At 31.9% G+C, this 26,321-nt stretch overlaps 1 protein-coding gene across 7 annotated transcripts in view; it reads left to right on the top strand.

The window, feature by feature from the left end:
• Positions 1-26,321, top strand: part of LOC122534909 (calcium/calmodulin-dependent 3',5'-cyclic nucleotide phosphodiesterase 1-like) — a 271,807-nt gene that overhangs the window by 142,894 nt on the left and 102,592 nt on the right. The window lies entirely within an intron of this gene.

Here is a 26,321-nt window from a genome sequence, read left to right as displayed (position 1 = left end):
CAAAGGCACGATTGGATTTAAAAAAAGAGAAACCCGGAAGGGCTTAGAATTCCTAAGGAGATTTGTCTTTTCAGGATTCGTTTACTCTCCAATAAATAACAAGACCCGTCATTAGTGGAATTATCAGAGTTTGACGAATCGTTTTCTCGATCCTCCTTTCTCGCGATCGAATTCGTTCGCAATTGCTTCTCTACAAATCGGTGTCATCGGTGCTTTTTCTTCTTTAAAAAGCCAACCTTTCGTCGAACGTTTCAGCTTCTGGCGGTATTATCTCTTTTCTTTGCACTTCGATACTACGTCGGCGTATTCTCTGGCGAAAGGATCTGGAATCGTGCGACGGCATTGATGTATGAACGCGATTCCTCCGCGCTTTAGACGCGATGCAGAAGGGTATTCTTGTATTTTTGATGAATAACGAAAATTCGTGCGGCCGTAGAATTTATGCAGTTTCTTCCAGACAACATACACTGCTTGGCAACTTTCATCATACAAACATTTACATACGCTTGCCGTGATTTGTCATGTCTTGCATCGACGCGTCGAACTATCAATCAAAATTTATGAATGCATCAAACGTTGATCGATCGTAAAGACTTCCTCTTGCTCCTTTATTGCAGCACGATGGTTTTCTCAATTAATTTTAGGCGAAATAAAGCGTTGAAAGTATCAAGTTAATGTAACATGCAGGTATTTGTCAATTCAAACAGTTTCTGTATAACTCGCATTAAAATTTAATCGTTGCCAGACTTTTGCAGATAACAAATTTGAACTTAGAACAGATATAGAATGACGTGTAAAAAATATATAAATGAAATGCAAAAATATGTAAAATATTCAAGGTAGTTATAATTTAATATTGCAAATATCTGTGCAGTCGTGACAAGTATGAAAATATAAAAATACATAAAATACATAAAATACGAGAAGTAAAGTTCAAAAAATAGATACATACTCTTTCGTCCAAGTTTGAATTATCTATATCTGGCAAAATATGAATTTGCATAAATGTCTACTGTTTAGTTACAATACTTAGCACATGAAACGAGTTTTTGTGTAGATTTTGTATCTTTAGTCGTGTCCATAGATTTGCATAAACATTGCCAATCTACCAATTGATCTCTAAGTTCTGACAAGTTTAAATAATATTAGTTTACTAATTTTTGTATCTTTAGTCGTGCCCATAGATTTGCACAAACATTGCCAATCTACCAATTGATCTCTAAGTTCTGACAAGTTTAGATAATATTAGTTTACTAATTTTTGTTGAGAAAAATAGATACTACTCGGTATAGCAGAATTAATGGAATCTTGAACTTTCAAAGACTATTTTCTAATTTCCGAGTTTATCATGTTCTGGATGACTTTAACTCGGCGTAGTAAATTGTAAGTCTTTGCGAATTATAACAGAACGACAAATTGTCGTACGTGGAGAAGCAATTACCTAAGAACAGTGAGATGGCTTAATAGAACTAAGCGTGATTTGCCTAAGTCTAAACTTTATTGCGAAGCCAGTTTACTCTCATTTAGATATAATCTTGCACCATTTCACTACATAATTCTACATTGTTATCTAATTTTCATAAACTATAAATATCTTCTCGCTCACGTCTAACACACAGTTGCTTAAGAGAAATGGATGAAGATAGTAAACGCACTGTACTATTATCTGTAAGTCTATTATGTCAGTCTAATATGTCTGTAAATTGCTCAATGTTTTGTATTATCATTTATATTAGAAAAATGAAAAATTCAACAGAACTTACTTTTCATATAAGTCTTCATTGTATTATATCTGCTCTTTATGAACACGGTTTTAGAATTTAACAATTTATAATATGGAAAATTGACATGAACATGCAAGAAAATGCATCATAATAGTAACGACACGTAATATTAATAAAATAATGAATCGATAATTAATAAGAACTATATAAGAAGTGAAAAATATATCCATCAAGAAATATATTACATATCGCAGAATATCTGAAAGATATAAATGTTTCTAATAATAAAACAAATAAGATTAAATGTAATATTTCAGTCCATATTAAAACTATTAAAACTGATGCAGAAATTCAATAGGAAATATATACAGAGTTATGTCTTGTTTAATAATATGAGTTGTAGTATAAATGCATGGATAATGAGACAGTCTACGAATAACGGCACAATGGTTTATGTTTAATATTGAACGAATCGTACATTTCAATGTAATATAATTACATAATATGATGCAATTTTGTTTATGCAATTATATCTCTCCATACAGCATTTTCCAAAATTTTCCATTGCAACGCTTTTGCGTCTGTCGGTTTTCGTTTCGCTCGATACTTATCAGTATACGTAATATATTATGTTATGTAGATATAATATAATATCTATTAAAATATGCTACGTAGATATAATATATAGAATAATATTTAGCTAAAATATGCTATGTAGAATGTTTCTCCACTCTATTATATCACGTTTAGTACATATATATTATACCACGTAATATACTGTTCAGAGAGTGTAATATATTTTCATCCAGCGAAGAACAAGAACGATCGCGGTTATACGATCGAGCCCTTTGTGCTCGGAAGGAACAAGGCTGTAATTTTTCTCACGTCGTGCAGTCATTCACTTTACAACCGTAGAGATGTGCAGGAATTGGTCATCTCTGAGTCGTCACCATTAACTCCTCAAACTCCCTAGTCGTTCGCTTCCTTCCCTCCAGGCCAACGAGGCTGTTGACTCCCAAAAACTTATACCGGTTCTCCCCTTTTCTTTTTCTTCTTCGCTCGAGTTCTACAAAAAACGCAGCGGTCGCAAGATGACCCGGCAGTTTTGCTTCCTCTCGGAGAAACGTAGTAACAGATTATGTGCCTTCCAAAGAAATGATCTCGAGAAGAGAAAGAGAACGCTGAAATCCGCGAAAGAGAGAGAGAGAGAGAGAAAGAAAGATCTGAACCCCATTGCTAGAAGAGTCCTCAAACGAACGCGTGAATCTGTTGAAGTCCGAAAGCTTGATGCAAATCTTTCAGTTATATGTTTAAGTTTGGGTGAGATTAGTTAGTAATTCGTTAGCGAATTTGGAAAATTTATTTGTTAAATTTTATCTATTGGATCAGATTGCATAATGGTTACGTGTAATAATAATAATAACGACCATTTCCAACACTTTCAACGTGCACATGTTTTTAAAAGCTCTGGGATATTTTTTGAGAAAATTTTTCCAATATCTCTTCCAATCTTTTGATATTGTAGAAACTTTTGACTATTTATGTTCTTTGGAATGTTGTTTTGATAATTTTAAAAAGTTATAAAGAACGCAGATATTAAGATCATTCGAGTGGATTGGATTTTGCAACAATAATTAGATTTCCAGGTTTTCCATTGACGTAGCAAATCCTTAAAGTTCTCTGAATAAATTTTCACAGATGATAATTCGACGATTTTACAAATTCTCCTCTTCTTCCTAGATTATCTCATAAATATTGCATCAGTAATAAATCTACAATCTTCTTAACTACATCGTTTTTCTTTCAGAGATTTTACTTTACTTTAAGGACACTTAAACACGAGAAAATTTAATTCACTGTATCGTAGGTTCAAAAGGAGAAGTTATGCTGCAAAAGTTAATTGAATGAACGGAATATAAAAAGTTAAGAAGTTAAAAATTTCTGTGCCTTCAAAGATTGAGAAAGTACATTATAAGGATCCTTAAAACGAGAAAGCTGTGAATAAAATTCAACTCCAAGAAAGAAATTTATACGTTTGCAAAAATTAAAACTTATTACTACGTTTAATTATAATTGAAAATCATTCACAAAATAATTATATCGAATGATTAAACGAGTTACTTTATTCAAATTAAAACTTCCTTTTCTCTTAAAAACTTTTTAACGAGTTCTTCGTTAAAATATTTTTAATTGAAGCTTAATTGACCTCCAAACCAGATTTTACTTATTAGCAAACAAGAATTAATTAAAACAAAAAATAAATAAACGTATTACATAAAATAGTTCTCAATCATCTTATCACAGATAATTATGTTATCACAAATAAATTCCCATGGAATATAGCATAAATATAGTGATAATTTAAAACATAGTGAAACGTCTTGATGCTTCAAGGGCGACGCGATCAATTCGCTAAGTGACGAGTGTGTTGGTCCGATTAAATAAAAGGCCGGTCTGTTATTCGTGGATAGTCGTCTTGACCCCCGGACATTATCGTCGGATTCAATTTAGAGAGTTGTTGTAGTCAAATGAAACTATTCGGACACAGAGGTTAAGGCTATTAGTCTACGATGTGCTCATCGTTAAGTTCTAGCTTTACGGCCGTGGGACGGGATGTTGTCGCAATGTTAATCGACTTTCGTTGTCCCATTGTAGTTATATCGATCAAGTAAGTGTAAGTGTAACGCCGTTTTGGTTACACAAGCGAGTTATTTACATCTGTCGATTGAAAGTTACACAACTCGACGATAACATTTCGGTTGCAGACGTTCGATCTGTTAAATTTCGATTCATTGCTGGCCACGTCGAATGAACGGAAGCCATTCGTACGGAGAAGTTGAGGAAGCTCTAATCAGCTTTTCAGACAAATGCACTAGGAAGTTCCTACAGAGCTGATTAATCGAGTGGCTTTACTTAGAGTAATGCAACGAAACAATTGTTAGGTTGCAACGTATCGAGAATTGTGAATTCTGTTGCAGGGAATTTCCCTGGTCGTCTTTTTGTCTTCGTGCAATGAATGTCACGTAGAGGTGGAGATAAAATTTAAAACCAAACGTACCGTGAAAATGGTCGATAATTCAAGCTGACATAATATCATATAATAATAATCTACTTGGTCTTATTTTAAATTAAGAAGAAATGTTTTATGTTTGAATTTTTATAATTTTCCAGGAAAAAATGTCCTTACTTTCTTGCTACATGGTGTGACAATAAAATCGTCGTCGAAAAGAACAAATTCATGACTGTCAAAATTAGAAGCTTGTAAAATGATTGTTATACGGTCTTTCTTTGCAAACTTATGTCAATTTAAATTGTCGACAATTTTGCATTGTTGTTGGTATAGTTATGTTCTTCAGTGTACATAGAAGTTAAGCACATCTTAAGAATATAACACAAACACTTTAAAAAACATATATTAAATATCTTCTACATACAATTTTAGTTATAATCATTTTACAATTTATTTATCAAATTTTTATTAAATATTTATTTATCAAATTTTTGTGTGTCAATAAAGTGTCAAAATGCTTCATACATAAAGTGATTGACAAAAAGTTTCGATCAGTATTCAAATATTTTCGTGAACAACTATGCGCGTATTTAATCTCGCAGCTCCGACAAGTGAACAAGTGAAAAATCGGAAATGTCGAAGTCTGAAGTAGGAAATAAAGGAGAAACGTTGTGTCAATGCGTAATTCGATTTTCGTCTTTTTCGACGCTCCGACAATTCGCAATTTGGCGGTCCAAGGGCACCAATCAATTAAGCGCGCGCGTAGAAATTAGATAGTAGAGACCGAATTCGAAATTCCATCTATTCACGGTGAAACGAGCCTCTCCAGCGCACCGGTGTATGAGTGTCCCGCAGTTTCATTTCCTGGCTGCGCGACGAACGCAATATCGCCGAACATCTGCTTTAAAAAGAGTTATCTGCCGTGGCGATTCTAATAATCGAGCATCGATTCGCAATTGTCCGTCATAATGTGGCCCTCAGATTACGCTCGACGGCAAGTTTCAGATCTTTTGTCTCTCGCGTTTAAATTTCAATGACACTAGAATCACCAAAGTGATCAAAATGACCAATACATAATTTCTGTAAGAAACTTTGAAAATATAAAACAGCGTAAAGAAATTCTTTTAGAAATTTAAACGATTCTTCGTAAAATATATAAATGAAACTTTGTGTAATTTATATATTTGTATTATGAAGTTTCTCCATTTTCTTGTTTTAATGTCTCTGAAATGGAAGTTTTCTGCTTCACACGTCGGTAGTTTTAATGTCAATAGGAAGCGAGACGGGAATTAAAACTTTGTTCGATATTTTTATTATTTTCTTGGCAGAAATCTCTTCTCATGAATACAATATCTTTGACCAATGTTGTTTCGTTTCTACCGAAAATAGATTATGCTTGTCACTTGTATTTACTAGGCGTTTTTAAGAATTCTGAAGAACATTAGAGAGTATTCTAATCTCTATAGAATGTTTTAGCGAATGTTCAGAGAAAAAGGAAACTGCGAATTCTAGAAGTCGTGTATGAATAATAGTTACACTTCTTTTTGCAGAGTAAAATAAACTAACTTTATTACTAGTACAACGGAATGTTTGCAACGAAATTTCAGCGAGGAAACGTTTCCTAGATATTCGTTAAGACGAGAAGCAAAAAAAAGAAAAGAAAAGAAATAAAGAGCTACACCGACGCGACGGTGCAATTCTTGAAGTCACGATTGCATCGTAACTTACGTTTGCGTTAGATGTAGTGTTCGATAGTAACTCGTGCGGATTAAATCGTAAAAATTCGTATCGCAGGTGAACGAGATATTCGTTAGAAAGGACATCGAATTCCATGTAAAATTTGAAGCACGTCCTCTGAACGTTGTACATATTTGACAAAGCTGTTCTTTTGTTTTTTTTTCATTTCTTCTTCCTTTTTCCTTCTTTTTTCAGTTTTTTTTGTTTTTGGCAATGTATTGGTCAGTAGCGTGAAGTTGGTTGCAGTGCTACGTTACAATAGCTTTTGCAATAAAAGTTATTTCATTGAATGACAGACCGTTCGGTTTAGAAATTGTTCGGAACTTTCGAAAAACAAATATGATTCGACCTGGACGCGAATAGACTGGGAATTTTTATGCGTTTGTGCGAAAATTCTATAAAATATATAATAAAAAGTACTTGTAATAAAATTCGTATAAATAATAAAATGCGTATGAATATTAAAATATTAAAATGTGTATAATATTAAAAATTAAATCAAACGTGTTACAGGTGGATCAATAAGTCTGTCCTTTTCTAGACGAATTGTGTGATTTTTCTCTCCTTTTGTCGAAAAATATTTATTTCGTATGTTCAATACATTTGTATTGTATCAATGACGCTTGGAATTCTTTATTATTAGTACATGAAAAAAGAACAATTGAATTTGAAATTTCGTGGAACTGCGACTGATGGAAATTTCAGTTCGGAAAATTTGTTTGTAGAAACAGTGGAAAATTGGCTGTTTCGTTTTAAAAATTTATGGTCTTTCAATATCACGTTTTGATTATTGTATTTATAGATATAAAATCGTATTCAGTGATATTAATCCTTAAGTAATGCAATATATACTCAGTGTATGATATAAATATAATTCATTGTTTAATTTTTGTTTAATGTTTCTTTGTATTTATTTAATAATATAAAGGACATTATAAATTTATAAGATCTTCACTAGTAGCTGTAAACTTCAATCTTAAAAGTTTAATATTATTCAGTGTAATATTTTCATTATCTTTGAACGTAGCAATTAAAGACACGATATTGAGGAACTAAAAATTTCAAAAGCAATACGGTTAACTCATACAGCTTGCGTGAACATATTTTTCGAATCAAAATTATCGATCGCAGTTTCATAAAATTTTAGAGATATTAGATTCGTAACAATTCGAGTGCGATATTAGCAAGCCATATCGACGAAATGAAAACATGTGTACGATTTCATTATTCCCTTTATAACGCTAACGATCGATCAAGATGCGAAAATGTCACATCAAGGGGAAATTTAATTTCGTTTCACGGAATATTGGATGATGTAGTTACAGCAGTGAAATTATATTTTACTGCATAAAACACGGCAACATTTACGAAGTTAAGAAATTGAACTACGCTATTTTACAATTCCGCTAATTCGACCGCTTTGTATTATTTACACTTATTGGACGTACATGCTCGTTAAAAGGGGCTGAAACGTTAGGTTCGTTAAATATTGAAACGATGGAGCGAATATAGAACCCTGGACCGCAAGTGTAATGATAATTCTGCGATCGTAAAGATATCCATTAATTTCAGTGTAATTTTATTCAAATGTAATCATCGTTAAAAAGAAAAAAAAAAAAAAAACGATGCATTATGGCAATTTCGCTCGTTAGTTCGTTAAATCATTCTATTATACCGTAATTGTACTGATAACCTCATCCTGCAATTTTCGTTCATCGAATCGTTTACACTCTTCAACTTCGAGTCCTACGCAGGCTAATTTCCTCACCGATTTTCGATACAAATTGCCGGAATATTTCGGTTTTTGCAATTCACCTAAGAGGAATTGAGGATGTAATTTCGTGTCAGAGATAAGAAGTTTACAAGTTGGTTTATAGGTTTGTAGCTTATAGGATTCTAAGAATATTTTAATTTACTGACAAATGAGTTAAAGTATCTGTTTGTAAAGTAAAAAGAATTTTATTTTCTGAGAGATAAGCTCATTTATTTGATATTTATTCACATACAATTTTACAGTTTGGAATTAATATTCATATAGATTAATTACTGGTTCTAAATAAGTTTAATTTCTAAGAAAAAAAAACAGACAAATTAAATCTCAGTAATTATTCACAAACTCGTTAGTTATTAAACTAATTTTATTAACATTCACTTAATTTGATTCTAAATAATTCTAGTAATATCATATGTTAGAATTTTCAATTTTCACTCTTTTCAGAATCATATAATCTAGGTTCTTAAAACGTACGAAGTACTAAACATAACATCTCTCTCGGTATAATAACGAGTTTGTTTAATTTACTTCGAATGAATTGTTCGTTGAAAGCTTTGGTGGATTTTCAACAAATATCCCATATACTCTCATTTCACTTTGTCTCATTCATGATTCCTCTCGTTTTCCACTTTACCACGGGGCAAATCAAATATTTACCGGTGTACACGAGCTTTCAGTAATTTTTCAACAAAGCGAAAATAAACGGCCAGCTAGAAAATACAAGTTGGTCGTGTGTGTAAATGGTGGCGTGAATGGTGAAACGAAAAGCGTGTGGTGAATTAATTAAAGGCTGGAGAGGATGATAGAGTTTCCGAATTCCATTCGGTGAGTTCGCGACAGTAGAGAATGTTTCAAAATTTTGCGGCCAGAAGCGTGTAATATTCAGAAAAGTGAGGAGATTATATTTCAATCAGCTATCTGTAAAAGATCTGAAATCTATCTATCGTTTTGTAAATAAATTATAAGGATCTTCGCAAATATTTAGTTAGAAATATTTTGGTATATTATTAGAATATTATTGCCTTTTTTAAAAAGGAAGACTGAATATTTTGGACATTTTGCGGATCCTTAATTAATTATGTTTACTTAAAATCATCATTTTTTTTTTATACTCAGTGATTATAATTAATAACGAGTAAATTATTCGTTATTATACAATGCATTAATAAAAATAGTAATAGCATTACTATGATGAATAATATAACGTATAATAGTAATAATGTAATAAGTAATAGTAATGTGTAATAATATAATGAATTTATATAATATTACTAAATATACACTGTCATTTATATAATATTACTAAACTATTCACTGTCATTTAACTAACAAATGAATTAGTGCCTACAAAATATTTCAAATTCTCGTTCTTCTTTAAATATACATAGAATTTTTTTATTTAATAAATAAACGAATTTACATCATTTTTCAAACAGTTCGTTCAATGACAATGGCCAAGTCTATTTTAGACTCATATTTAACGAACTACAAAAAAAAAAAAAAAAAAAAAAAAAAAAGAAAATTCCCTCGACGCAATTTTTTGAAATACCCTGTCAGCTACGTTCCATTTCTCTCGAATCGAGGCGTGGATTCAGGTGTCGACAGAAGCCGGTGAAGAAAAGTTGAGGGAACAAGAGGAAGAGCGGAAGGAGAGAAGAAGGAAACCTATAGAATGGAGGAAGTTGCAGAAAAAGGCAGTCGTGTAATCTTTTCGCGGCTGCAACGTTGCCTCTGCGAATATATCTGCATACATGCTACACTCGAGGGAAGAAACATCCTCTGTCGTTTTCCATTTAAGAAGAAGCGATACACGCGCCGCAATATACTTAAACGCGCACAAGACGAGCCTCTTCGTCGCGAGAGTTTTACCAAAATTTTCTTTCTTCCACAGTGTTGCACATTTCCTTTCCTTCGACCGAGCTCCCGATCGACGTCAGAAATGAGGTTTACTAGTTCGTGTTTCATTTTTCACGTGTCGTTCGATGAATATCGAATTTTTGAGTAATTTTGCCACGTCGTATTTGCGTTTACCGTGGAGTTCGATGAATACAGATTGAAATATCTGTGGCTATACTGTAGATCTTTTTTCCCCTGTATTTATACATATATAATAGATAGAGCAGCGATTGAATTGTTACAGTGAAATATGAAATTTGGAAATTTGACAGTACCTTCGTAATTTCGAAATTTGTATAATACCTTTATAACTAAATAGAAATTATATTACGAAATCTCTGTCTCTGTAGGAAATTGAAATTGTATTGCTTAATAGAATTTAGATTTCACGAAGAAAAATCTTATACGATACTGAATTTCATCTTTGTTTTAATTTCCATGGTATTGTTTTAAAAATTTGAGTGAATTAGAATTTATTAATAATAATACTTTTGAATGAGGCTGGAAACTTTTACGCATTGTTGAATACTTAATACGTACAGTTAAATCTGTCCTTCGTATATTATACAGGAAGGTATTAAATTTGTTTTCTTCTACTTTTGAAGTAAATTGGAATTACATCATGAAAATTGAAAAAAAATGCATGAAAGTATGAAAGAATGTGGAATGAAGAAATGAAAAATTTAATGAATTTAATAATAACGAATCTCATAAAATTTTCTTCAACGTATATAGTGTTCTTTAAATTATAATTAGAATTCATTCAAATTAGAATTCATCACGAAGCTTGTAAATTCAATTTGATTGTAAAAAATTATTATTTTATATTTATAATATTGTTTCTTAATTATTTATTTTTTTATATATAACATTGATAATGAAACATAATAATTAAAAAGGATATAAATATTATGTCCTATTAACGCTTATTTTGACGTAAATAGATACACATTAGGAATGTTCGCAAGACTGATACTTATTTAAAAATAGTTTTAATTCATAATAGTAATTCATAATAACTAATAGTTATTTAAAAATAGTTTTTAATAGATTCATAAAGTTAATCAATTTTAATGATGTTACGATAACAATGAACAATTAGTAAATAGATTCTTGCATTTCGATGCACACGTGCATTATTGTCAAAGCGAAATCTTCTTTGATTGTGTATAATTCGTTTCTCAATTACTCGAAAACAGAGGCGTGCAGCTTTGTTGCATTTCAAATTAAATTACAAAATCATATAATTATCATTAATTACGGAATGGCGTAATTACTGGAAAACTATAACTAATTTCCTGTTAAACGGAGTCTACGCATAGAGGTGCGGTTTGTCGTTTATTTGCAGTTCAACAATTGTGTGTTTCATATTCCGACAGAGAGAGAATTGTTCGTCAATTTTTAAAATATTGTTTTACGGAAAATTGGAAGTTTTTGCAGATAATCAGTGAAATAATTTAGGTCAGTCGGATTTATTGTTTCATACAAAATGTTCCACGTATACTCGTACAGTATATTGGGCAATTAGGTAATAGCATTAGTCTATTTAAAGTTTGTATTAAGCTATGGTTTGCTGGGATTTCTGTTCTGTTATAATATCGTATTCTAATTGTTGCAGAAGTAAAAGTTAGTTGACATTGTTAAAATATCCTTTTTAGCTTAAAAATCAACATTTTTGATAATTTTAAATCTGTTGATCATTTGTTATTTATATATATTAGATTATTAATTTAGGTTATCTAATATTTATGAAATATTTGCGTTAGTAGTTTTAACTCATTAACGAATCGGTAAAACCTATTACTTTCACAAATTTTTGACTTGAAGGAATAAAGAAATTTATTTTCTTTCAGTTTATTTAAAATATTAGATTTTTAGCAATTTATTTATTTCTAAAGAAAGTTTCATTTAAAAACTTGACGTTTTTGGGATTAAATTTTAACAGTAATTGTTTGATATATCACATTATTTCGGAATGGAAATCCTTATCAATCTAAGGTAATAAAAAAATCGAATAATAGAGTAATTCAACAACCTAATAATAGAAATCAAATAATCTATTAAAATGTAATAAGTCCAAAGTAATGATTCTTAAAATAAATGTTACATTATGAATGCATATTAAGTATCCTTACGCTTTCGACGACAAATTTATGGTGTTGGACAGTAGGTAAAAAGTGTTGGAAAGTAGGTTAGAACACAATCATTCGAATTTCACTGTGGATTGATGTATTTATATAAACTTGTTTAGTGATTGACTGACATAACGGACGTTGATTGATAGAAGAGAAAGGGAGTTGATCGAAAAGGTAGAAATTGAACGAACGAAGATTGACCGATTGGCAAGATCGAGTGCTGATTAAATACAGACAATTGCATCTATCTTTTCATTATGTTAATGGAGTGATTCTATCTTACTTTTAGGTATTGCTTTACTATTACTATTCTAACTGATAACGTTACGGAGGTGATAATTAACCATGCCTTTTGCAAACATAAGTTGAAACTGTTAATTGGCACTAGACCACCAGAATACTGCTTTAACTTCTCATAATTAAATTCTCGTTAATTTTCATACCTGTAAGAAAAGTAATCGTGCAGAATTAGTCACAGTTCTTTTCTCCTGAACTGAGAAAATTAACACATTTTTACAAATAGATTATTTGTGATAAAATGAAATAGTTATGAGATGACACAAAAAAGAATGGGAGTAAAATTGCTAAAAATGTTATACTGTTCTTGTAATATCTCACATTGTGCTTGTTAACATTATACCGGATAATGTTCAAGTTGTAATAATATTAGTGACAATTAATAATATTAGCAACTTATTGAATAGAAATTGTAGATCATAAATCGTTGTTTTACTGTTTCACAATTTCACATTAAATAGACATTAACTTAACTTATAACTTGTGAAATTGATTATATTTATAATATTTATTAATACTAACAATCAGATTGTAGATTTTTCTAGTTTATAAAAACTTTAGTGGTACAGAAATATTAACCAAAATAATTTTTAAATCATCTTTGTAAAACTATAAAATTCCATAAGTACAGTCAACAATTTCTATCTTTTAATGTTTCACTATTAAACGGTCATATCTTTCATGTAACAAAATTTAGATTAAAATACATATGCATGTAGAAACGGTCATATCTTTCATGTAACAAAATTTAGATTAAAATACATATGCATGTAGAAATAACAGAAAGCAATTATAGATTAGAAATATGTATTTAAAACGTGAACGAATACAAAACGATCCCGGTAGTACTTCAAATTTGTCTAATAACATTAAAAAAGCAACAAAATATTGTTACTGAAACGTTTATACACGGCAATAAGATTATTTCGAAATTTTCCAAGTGATTGTCATCCATTTAGTTGCGGGAAGTTGCAGCAAATCTAGCAGATCAATGATGGACAAAATATCGCGTCCAGATTTGTTTCGTCTAGACTGAAAATAACTTGCAAGAAGCACGGCCCGATGGTAACCAATCGTTTGACCCCGATACGAATCAAGTTCGGTTTCATTTTCCGAGGAGAAGGTTCACGTGAACATGAAAATTGAACTTACGATTTATTGAACGTGCACATTGAACGTGGAAATTGCACGTGCATAATGAACATGCAAATTGCACGTGCACATAGAACGTATAAATTGCATGTGCAAAATGAACGTGCAAACTGCACGTGCAAATTGAATGTGCAAATTTATCCTTGGTTCGATGCCTCTTTATTATTACGGAAATACCACAATTGTCAATTTATGTTCATTGCGTTTAGATGCTGTTTGCTCGTCCATTCTCGTATTTTCTCTGTTAATTAGATAATATCAAACGACGCGGAACCGGAAACTCGCGCCGTTTTGACGTTGTCGAACAGCGTGGATAATTTTGATTTGTCGTTGACCCGTCACACGTTCAGGAAAATCACGTGAACTGTTAATATCAATTTTTTTTTTTTATTGAAACAATTTAAATTAATAAAATCGAATGAATCTATGTTAGATTTTGTAGATTGTACGATTGTGGATTGTAGATTGTTACATTTTGTAGATTTGTTAACATTCTGTGAGAAGTCGATCGGTTGTTTGTTTGAGACTTATTCGAAGTTACTGTTCAATTTATAGAGAAATTATTATTAAATTATTAAGTCACTGTATTCCAATTATATTATTTCTATAGTGGTATTAAACTGACGGTGAGGACAAATCTGTGCTTTTTCTCAAGAACAAAACCTAACTCGATTATTGCGCATTAAATATCAGTGATTGTTATCAACAAGTTGACAACAATCGTGTGAATTTTATATTTTGTTCAAGAAACAACAATTCACCGAACAATATTGTACAATAAAACATAGTATTTAATTTATGTTGTAATAAGAATTTTTAATCCTGGAATATCATAAATTTGTTGCTGACCTACGACACGACCTACTACGAAAATTTCTTGATACCATTGTTTGTAACCACTCGTAAGACAATTCTTTCAATGAGATAACTTTTACAGAAATCGTTTTGCAATACGAAAGTGTTTGCACATTTAAAGAAAAAAGAGGAACAAATTATAAATAACGGGATGATTGTAAATTATCTTTTTTTCCAAGAACTTTGATCCAATTCGCTGTATCTTAATGATCTTACAAGTCAGTGCACTAATACTAATAGTCGTTCTATTCGAGTATTCTTCCTTTGCTGCACGATCGCAAGTTTTACGAATTTGCTGTTTCGTAGCTACCTCCTCGAATTGCAAACAGTCGAGAACCGAAGTTTTCCGATTTTATCGCGCGTCAAAAGAAGTACCCACGCGAGAAGCGTGCTCCGCCGTTCGTAATAATATTTTGCTCACGACTTCTCTCGCGGAATTACAATGCTTCGGCGAAAATTCTTTGACGATCGCCGATGTTATTTCACGTTTCCCTTAGCGTGGAAAATCGCTCGTTTTTAGAAAATTTGTTTCGTTCCGGTGCAGCTTTTCTAGAAACAAATGACGTTAACGCCACGTTAACGTCAAAATATCAGTATTTCAGTCGCGTGTAGGCGAGTTGTTCGAAAGTCACGTCGATCAGCTCGATCAATTCGAAAGCAACGAAAAAAAAAAAAAAAAAAAAACGTGCAAAATTGGAACCATTATTTTAAGAAATGGATCTTATATTAAAGAATGATCATTTAAAAAAGAGCAATTATTTATTATGAAGAATACATCTTTCTTGATAGCAAATGAATAAAGTTCGAAGACGGTCAATGTCAATTATTTATCCAGGTAATCTGACATTGATAATTGTACGAGAAGTGTCACTCAATCAATAGAAAGTCATGATAAAGTACTAAAATAAAAGGTGCAAGCAATTTTCTAAAGTCTTCATCTTTTTTTTAAAGTCGGAGACAAAAATACTTATGCAAAACTTTCAAGTCTTCAGCCCTAAACCAAATAGCAAATATATACGCAAGATGAATCGAACGATAAATCAGATATCGTTCAAGCTGTTCTATTTAGGTGATAAGATATTCTGATCGCGTTAAACGTGAAATCGTAATGTACATGATAGATTTATATACCTAACATTGTACGTGCAACATCTTCTTCCTACAATCTTCGCAAGTTGGCTCGCGTTTGTCCGTGTGTCGCGGTTACTTGCCTCACGGCGAATTTCGTCGTTCCAAATTTCCGCAAGCATTTCGATCGATCGCGTTGAAAGCAGCGCTTTCACGCGTCGTTGCATCCGCTTCCTTCCTTCCACACGTTAGGCGCCGCCGAAGACAAACGAGCCACGAGAGTTTCGTGGTCTTTTGAACGCGAGAGAAGAATCCGCTGCTATTTGCCGCGAAACTGCTGTGAAAGAGCTTCCGTTAGCTAGTTCCAACCGGCTGCGGATGTTTCGAACTCTGATTGCCCGGCGAATCGTGCACATCGCCGACTGCCGACGACTAAATTTGGAAGGGAATTCTTCTACGTGCCTGGCATTGTTCGTCCGCGTAATTACGATTTTATCTCGTCGCAATTCTCTTGCGCCAACTATCGTCGTTCTATGTTTCTTTTCTCCTGGAAGTGTTTCCTTTTTCTTTTTTTTTTTTTTTTTTTGTTTTGACCTTGTATAAGTTCTCTTGCGCCAATTATTATCATTCTTTGTTATTTTCCAGGAGTGTTTTCTTTTTTTTTTTTTGTTTTAAACTTTAATGCTATAATACCATACTATACTACAATAATACTATGATAGTATACTATACTATATTATAATATACTGTACTATAATACTATACTACACTATAATATTATACTATACTATAATACTCTGTTACAAACGTTATTCTTCTCGTTTAGATAGCGAAGATATTTTTTCACGACGTAATTTGAAATTATCTTGCATCCTTTTTTGGAGTACATATAATTAAGAAATTACTATAATTAATTATTAAAAACCTATATTGAAATTCTTCTGACTTTTTTTTTGACACAATTTTGTTTACCGTTTTTTTAATGAGGTGATTGATAGATCGATGTAGGGCATTTTAGATAAAGGGAAGAAATTACCTTAAGATACATTTAGATTTTTTTAATTTATTTTATCTGTCATATTCCTTGGGTTTATTGCACTTACAAAATATATATATATATTTCGCAAAATTGTATTTTATTCTTCTAACGCTATGTGTTTGTCTAGTGTTCCTTGGCTTTCGTCATATTTTTGCTTGATTGATACAAAAGTTTAATATAAGAAAGGAACTACAAAAAACATATTTGCAATTAACAAAATTTCAATTTATATTTTATTGATACGTTATATTTTTGCTTTCTTGAAATAAAATCTATTTGCGCAAATCAATCGATTTTAAAAATTGTTAAAAATTTACGGTATTATATTTCACCAACCTGTGACTTACGTTAACAACTTTGCGTTAATAACACGTACATTTTCCTACAGACTACGACTTTACTTCAAAACAAACATACTCTTCGTTAATCTACCATTTCTCTTTCAATCTGTGACTCCTCTGATACACGTGCATACCAAATGGAAACGAATACCGTAATGGAAACTATCTCGTATCTCTATAAATACGAGCTTAAATTTCAACGAATATATTCGTTCCACCTCCGTCGTAAAATTTCGTGATTCCACGCAAGTGTAGCTTCATACTCGATAATGATTCTTTGTTAAAAAAAAAAAAAAAAAAAAAAAGAAGAAGGAAAGAAAAAGCAAAAGGAACCTGGACACGCCATTCCAAAATTGGTTTCAAGCGGAACGTTTCCCCTTTTTCGGATATAAAGCCAAGAAATACGGAGGTCCGCGGAAATACACTCGGTTAACATGTAGAAATTGGATGGAACCGTGGAAACGTTGGCGTAACTAACTTCCTTTTATCGGTCCCCGAGAGAATTACCTTCCCACTTGCCTTTTACCCACCCCTCGCCCCGCGGAAATGCTGTCAGAGGGTTCACCAACATGAAACACCCCTTTCTGGCTACCACCTTACTTCTGATTACCTTTCGCGGTTATTTTCAACTTTTCCTGGAACTTGACTCTGCTCGTGGTTCGACTGTTTAACTGTGAACTCGCTCTCACTATTCGGAATTTTAACGATTTGTCAATGGGAGCCGCGCGATTTATCAAAATTCTCCAAAAGTTTTGTCAAAAAGACGCGAAAACGCAGAGAACGTACAGGATGAGTAAATTTTATTACAAGATTACGTTAATCGTGTTCGTGAAAATATAAATTTCCGCGAGAATTTCACGAACCAGAGATGCTAATTCCTGTACGAACATTTATGCGAAGATTAGAAAAATATAAAAATACGCAAGATATCCAAGGTACCCAATGGGGATGTTATAATTTTACGCTATAATTTCTTGGTCGGTAAAACGTCTTTAAGTTCTTTTTTAACTGTATCCATAGAAATACATAAATCAGCATAAAATTTCCTTGACTAGGTTGTTGATGATCTGCTAGGACGCAAATTTATATTTATACGATGGGAAAAGAGAGAGACAGAGAGAGAGAGAGAGAGAGAAAGATCGGAGCAAGTTGATTAAGATGAAAAATTCGGATAAAAATGCACGCAACGTGGAGAAAATATGTGAAATACTCAAGATACGTTTTAAATTAAAAATTCAAATTCACATAAATATTTGTAGTTTAATTAAATGTTTCACGTCCAAAAATATAGCACTAACGATAAATCTTCGTATGTAAAACAATTTTCTGTTTTTTATATTATATTTATATTCGTGCGAATATAAATTCACGTAATGTAAACACGTCGATTGTTAAATACATTGATCAGATCGATGGATGTAAAACATTCAAAATACAAATGGAACTAACGATAAATCCTCGCTGGTGCAACAATTTTCTATCCACGTTGTTTAAACAGTTGTTCGAATTATGCTATGTGCAAAAAATATAAATTCACGTAAATATCCATGTTCTATTTATCCATTAGACGTTGTGTATCCAGCTCATATTTAAACAAACATTTTCTCGCATTTTCTTGCAAAACGAACATTCGCTAAAAATATTCACGAAATATTCCCACAGTTCTTTTTTGCTTAAATAATAATACGGTTCGTGATACGCGGTACGGTAGTGTGAGTTGATTGGCAGCGCAACGAAATTGAATTTAGGCTCGCCAAGAATGCTCGTATTTCGCAATTCATCGGCACTGATCGATACGAATAAAAGCCAGCGCTGGGAAATTATCCTTCCGGGATCGTCCTATTCTTCGGTGCTAAATCATTGATCTAGCACTGCAATATGTTCCATACGGCGAGACGGCTTTATTTAGAGACTGCGCGTCGATACCAACTCGAACCCGATGCATAATTCATGCTACGAAAACAACGCGGTAAACCCCACGGATCGACAAAAATCGACAATTCTACCGTTTTCTTCGTCACTTTCGTTTTCGTCGTTGTCGAAAGTAGCTCCACTTTCGAACGTCTGCGAATTCTATTTCAGCACGGGATATTCCTTTCTCATCTCTTTCGTAGAGGCAATCCTATCGAAAATATCGAACGTTATGTAAAACGTTATGTAAAATATCTTTGAAGATTGTAAAATGTTTTAACGATTGGCATCAACACTTTATGCAGTTTGAATAGGAGTTTTGGTTGATAGTGTGTTTCTTTCTATTATTAAATATCATGATGGATATATTTTTCGAAGTTTCATATATTTTTATAATATTAATATGAAAATGTCAAGTATTGATTGTGGACACACTGCGGTTATTTTAACGCAAGTAGAAATATAAGAAATATACTATATTCGAAATCTTACATGCTTTTGCATATTAAATTTTGAAATGTTAATTCTTATGTATTCAATTTTTAAATATCAATTTTCCTATATTTTTACAGATTGAATATTTAAATATTTATATTTCCATCGTATGCGTTCGCTGTACGTTTGCATCCTTTTGCATAAAAATCCACAAACCATTTGTAAAGTTCACTTTGCAAATTTATCGTGTTCTTTTTCTACTTATTTTTTAAACTTTCTTTTGTTCGCCGCTGTACATGTTTCAACAGAGCCGTGTTGGTAAACTTTTCCTCTGATTTGGAATTTCATTATTTTTATCACTTGGCTTTTAATAAAATGGCATAATTGCAACTCCTTCGATTATTCTCGAAAATCTTGCTCGAAAGTTTCAGTTATCAAGAAATTTATTCGCCTGTTTTACGCGTGTGAGACATGCGACGCTGTAAATAAACTTTACTCGCAGTGGCGTATTTTTCACCATCTTTTTCTTTCTTTTTTTTTCCATTATTAACAGAAAGTGCACGAAACGAGTCTCATGCAAAGTGACTCAACGGTACTTTTTCAATGTATAACCGCAAGAAATTTTATATTGTCGCAACACTCGACGAGACACTCACCGGCGATGGTGTTGTTTCCCTTCTTTTTCCTTTCCTCGTTTCTTTTACATAACGATTTCACAAGTACCCGTTTGTATAAAATTTTCGCAGGCCCAGTTACAATAATTACAAGTTACGTAAATATCTCAAAAAAATATGCATTTTCAGAGATTTTTATATTATAGGTTTGGAAAAGAATTCTTTTTCCCAATGAAACATAAATAATGATGTAATCCAGGAAACTGTGACATTGAAATTTGGTTGTTTATAGAAAAAATTAACAAAGAATTGAGAATAAAATTCTTTCAAATTTGGGGGATGATTTTTACAATTTCATTTTCAGGAATGAAACTACTTTTTAATTGTATTTCGAAATGGCTATTATTTAATGATCAATGTTTAATAACATTTATTATTTAATATTCAAATTATTATTTTAATGAGAAATAATTTTGAAATCTATCAATCTTTTGACTAAAATCTTCGATTTATTTTTTTTAAAGAAAAATTATTTAGTATTTTGGTTAAATCGTAATGTGCTTAAGCTATCTTACTTATAAACATGTTTTGAAATTTTACTATAATTATTATATGTTAAATTACTACTATTTTTATACGTTTAAAAAATGTATTACTATTAAAATATTACAAAATAAGACACTTGATCTAAAAACGATTTGTCGTGATCGTTTCTATACTTTAACCATCTATTTGCTCATATGAATTTTAAATCTGAATTTAAAATCAAACCAAAACTGAACCGCAAATAATAATTAATCCGTGTCAATGATTTTGTACTCTGTCGCCTTCGGCTAACGTTGTTGACATGAAATCCTAACAGTTCATCGTGTAACAACGTGTTATTATTCAAAAAAAAAAGAAAAAAACATTTCTGTCTCATACATGACGTGTCCTCAATTCTCAAAAACTTGCTGCACAACAGCAGAAGAACTCTTGAATTCTGATTGTTCATTCGTGATCATAGGTATCATTTTATTAATTTTGACGAGTCAGTGTTCGTCTTGTTAGTATCCTGTTTTGTTCTATTTATTAATTTCGGTATTTGATAACCAGTTTTTTATTTCAAATATTCCAGTTCCGTCTGGCAATTGCAACAAACAAACGAAATGAGATCTCGATATCATTGACTAATTCTCTCATTTTGTAATATTTTGACTGGAAGGAAATCGAGATATAAATTGAAATTAATAGGTATAATATCGGAACATCTCATTCAGTAATTATAAATGAATAAAATTTGCAAGTTTAATACGTATGTAATTTATAATATTAAAAATCATATAATTATAATATCATATATTTATAAAAATCATATATCAAAAATCATATATTTATAATATTAAAAATCATAAATTGAAATTAAGTTACGAAAATTTAAATCGCATAAAATTTGGAGCAAGATTGAACCTGGAAAAAATTCCAAATTGGAACATGTGATTCAAACTTAATAGAAGCCGAAAATTAATCGAACAATTATTAAATTTAACATTTCAATGGCGTTAGAATTATCATACAACGCAACAATTGTTAGACAATTGTAAGGTGCGTAGTCCATTGAAAACTAAAGCAATGAATTAAGTTGTTGACGAATTTGAGAGTAAAAATTGAACGCAAGAGCAGCTTCTTTTCAAATTTTACTTGCTGCACAGACATCCAATTGGATTCAACGAATTAAGCATGTTTCAAACAGAGATTAGCGAAAATTCCATCTGGAAAGTTTCGCGAAATTCTATCTAAGTGGAACAGAAAGGCAAGGTGCGGTGAAATCATTCGAGGCCTCGAACTTCGAACGAAGCGCGTTCTCAAACGCAGAAACTTCGCTACTACTTCTCCGATCATTTATTCGTTATCGTTTCTCACCGTGTTCGCCATCAGTGACCCATTATATTGTTTCGCGTCATATACAGAGGTATTGTGGTATTTTCCAGCCGCGAACACGACCCAGAGTTTTACGGGGTATTAATTACGCGTCGACGTAATTAAGTTATTGATTAATTTCGCCAGGCGCTCTAATCAACAGAGAGGAGAGGATGGAAATAGAGTTAGGAATAAAAGCACCTTGAGAATTGAGGATTGTAAAGAAATTTTCGGACACGAATGGTTACGAATGAGGGCAATTTTTTTTCCATATTTATTTATATTTTGCCTTAATCGTGGATGCCTATGTGTATTTAAATCTGAAGTATGAACAGAGCTAGGGTGAAATGGTAGAAATAACGTTGAGAGTTTTAAACGTACTAAATATATCGTACGAACAAATTAGCAGACAATTTAACAGTTAATCAACAATGAAAGATGTGGTTTAAACGCGTGTAGTACTTTTGAAAAAAAGGGGTGAAATTAACCGTTCGATAGTCTTCTATTTTTAAAAATGCTTCGACAGATAAATTTTTCTATTTGTTATGGACGTTTAGAAATTATCCTGTTGTTGGGTGGTTTTATTTCCTAATATTTTCTAATTTCTCGGCTTTTAAATTTTTCTGTTAATTTTCTCTGCGAGAATACATGCTTACGAATATATAATTCGAACGTTCGTATGCAAAATATTTGAAAAGCGATATGATAGAAATCGAGAAACGTATATTCAATCACGTTATGTGCAAAGTATATTCAATGTACTATTTAAACAGCCAATTATCCATTATACTAACGAGTCATAATATTCAGTCAAAAATTAATAGACTGTAAATAATGAATTGGAAAAATTTGTGAAATGTAGATAAGAAATTGAAACAACTAGTAGAACATAAATAACAAAATGGTATCTTTAAAACGAAAACATAGAATTCCGCTGTAGTGCTATATTATACTACTCGGTTGAATGAAAATAACATTCCAAAAGATGAAGCAAATTAATCAAATATTAATCAAATTGCCGGTTTAACAAGCAACGACAATCAAGCCACGAAACTTAAATTTCAAAAAATATTTATTTTACTTTCTACCAACTATACCAATGCATACAATCATACACTATATAGATAAGTGTACGTGTTAATGAATTTCAAGTTCGATACGTGTTTCAGCACTATTGTCTCGTTGTCCATTGTCTCCGTTGACCTCCTAGAGTAAACTGTAGAAAAACCGATAATCTCCGATATACGCGAGCAGTGATTGTTCAGAGTGAGGAGATGGTGATATCGTTTGCGACTCCACTTGGCAACTCGATTCTCAATACTCGACGGTGAACACCTGTCATCGACAGTGATTTCTTACGTATATTGCTCTGCTGTTTCCATTTTCCCCTGCAGATACAAATTGCTTTGGAATTCTTATGTTGAAAATGAAACTATTTTCTTTTAGATCTAATTTCTTCCTTTTCGAAAGTTGAAGATACTTTCCTTACTATCTAATAAATTAAAAAGAATATTTTATTGTATTTCTTTCAATCGTAGAAGATTACTATTTTTATTACAATTATATTTATTATAATTATAAGTATATAATTATAATAAATATAAAGTATATATATAATAAATATTATTATAATAAAAATAATATAATTGTAATAAAAATAGTAATCTCCTACGATTGAAAGAAATACAATAAAATATTCTTTTTAATTTATTAATTTATTTAATAAATAAAAGTACAATAAAATAGTATAAATATATAATTACATATAATAATACTTATTTTATTATAATTATATGTATAATAATTTCTTAGTATATAACATCAGAATGTTTGTTGGGAATCGTCGTTGTTCGCAAAAAATCGTTAAAGTCAGTAGACACGTACGCGAAGTCAGTGGATATTAAAATTCTTCTACGCGCATTTACGAGCAACGTTGATAATTGACAAATAGCGTTGAAATTGCTCTATGGTACGGGAGTTATAAAGATTTTATGTCTGTGCCAGCGACGCATTCAATTACGTTTTTAACAGCTGACTCGACACTAATAAAATCTTTCAATGATTCTGATATAGTTACGTATTTAAATTTTTTAATACAGAGGAGAATTAATTTTGTTCCAGTCTCCCTCGCATCGATGTAGTCTAACATACGTTTAATTATTTTAATAAATGGGACAGAATGATGTTTCACACAATCAGAATGAGAAAACGTTCATTATTCAATATGTAGTATATTGGATGTTCCTTTCAGAGACAGTGCCAAATTTTAATCTTATATGATGTAGAATTTCTGTCTGGTCTAGAATTAGACAAATTCAAGTGTACTTGACAAATTTTCAACCTGCATTTTCTTGATAAGGAAAAAATTTTCTTTCCTCTTTATAATCCCTTGCGCTAGCAACTGGTTTGCGGACCATAACGAATGACCGAACCGTATATAATAATTCGTCGCTTTCTTTTTATTCAGTACAATACTCGTCAGTACAATATCACTGGATAGAAATTATTAAGAAATAATAAACTTATCATTTGTTTAGCCTGGGTTACATTTAAATATACTTAAAATTGAGAAAATGTTGCAATTTGAGACAAAAAATTCTCGACGTGCGTGCCACGTTATTTTCAACAGTCAATCAAAAACGTTCTGAATACTCGCATTTCTAAACAAAAAATTTAGTGCAATTCTTCGTCAAGAATTTGTCAACACCGGAATAATTGCGAATATTTGTAATCTTTTAGCCACAAATTATTGATAATTCTACGATCAAAGAGTTAAAATTTTCATTTGACAGTTCTGCAGTCAAAATCACTGTCCCAAATTATCTTACCTCGAAAGGATATGATCGTGGAAACATTTGAAAAATCGAAACGAAGCTTCAAGAAACGAAATAGATCAGATTTAACGGAGGAGCTTCGTCAGTACTTCGGTTGGCCGAATTCCAGCAGTGGTACGGCAACGATCGTAATTCCTTCTGTCGCCTATCCACGTTCGTTCATCGAGCATTCTGTTTGAGCTGGTGTGCGAATCCCGGGGACATAAATTTTCTGCGTGAACCGACCGAGATACAAGGGCGTGGTGACGCAGGGCGTGGACAGATTGCCGTGAAAATCGGATCTGGAGAGGAGACCAGAGCGAGAGATCGATATAACGAATCGGTTTGCCGCGATCCGTTCTTTCTTCTTTTTTTTTTCCTCCCCCGTTAACACCGTGAAACTCGATTTTCTTTCTGATCTTCCTCCTACGGAAACGTTGTAAAATGACACGCAACAGGTGTTTAATAAAGTTACACGGCCACGATATTATGTATTATTCGTGCGCCATCGACGAGGTAACGTGGAGATCGTGCTCGCTGTCGCAAATCCCCGTGTGTTCGAAATCCTATTTCAATGGAGTATTCTTTTGAGGATCAGTGACAGGATAAGTTGAGGAATTGAAATGACAAATGGCAGATTGAAAATGGCGCAATTTTCTTTCTCTTTCTTCAGACATTTTCTGCAGAATGTAGTTGTATAACTGACCTTAACCTGCAAACAATTGAAATGACATTTTGTACAGGTGAGAAGTTAGTTTTCGTAAGGAAAGAAGTTAAAACGACCGAATACTATACAATGGATAAATTTATTAAATTTACTAAATTCACATACATGTACAATGTATAGAATTCGGATATTACAAGTATAAATAATTAAATTACGAATTAAGAATTAAATACAATGAAAACTGACATATAATAATGAGTTAAATTTATAATACGTACATGTAAAAATTCAAACCATTTCGAACATGTTTTTATACCTACTATTGAAAGTCTTGAAAGTCTTAATCGATCTTGAATCTTCTTCGACCTTCGAAATTATCGTTCTCACATTTGTCATCCAGAATCGGTATTTTAGATAAAATATTATATCAATATAGCCATATTTCATATATAGTACCGATAAATATATATATAGAAATATACATAATTTTATAAAATAAAGGAGGACAAATTAAATAAAGTTGTATTTCAGTCAAATGAGAATCGGATGTCTTATATAGCGAGAAGTGCGTAGCATATTAATAAAAGCAGAATGTTGTGAATAGTGAAATTGTAAGGTTATCATGTATGATAATCATATCAATGATTATGTGTATAGATTAATAAACAGTGACAGCCACGTATCCAACAAGTTCTTGTCCAGTTTCTTGCTCTGTGTCCTGGAATGCCTGTTACAAATAAAAATATGGACTGTCGATGGCAAACAATAACTTATCCAACGTGTTATGTAGTTCTTGCACAGTTTCTTCCAGGAAACGCTCTGTGTCGTGCAGCGAATAAAAACTGTGTACAAACTACGAAGTTCATAGTTCATCGTAATACATCGATCTTGTTGGAAAATTCAGTATTCCGCGACGTTCAGTGACGTACAATGCTCTTAGGCAACCAGTTGAAT

The sequence above is a fragment of the Frieseomelitta varia genome, unplaced genomic scaffold (assembly GCF_011392965.1).
Source record: "Frieseomelitta varia isolate USP_RPSP 00005682 unplaced genomic scaffold, Fvar_1.2 scaffold_648, whole genome shotgun sequence".
Lineage (NCBI taxonomy): Eukaryota > Metazoa > Arthropoda > Insecta > Hymenoptera > Apidae > Frieseomelitta > Frieseomelitta varia.
The sequence above is the reverse complement of the archived record's forward strand: the minus strand, read 5'-3'. Positions and strand labels throughout refer to the sequence as shown.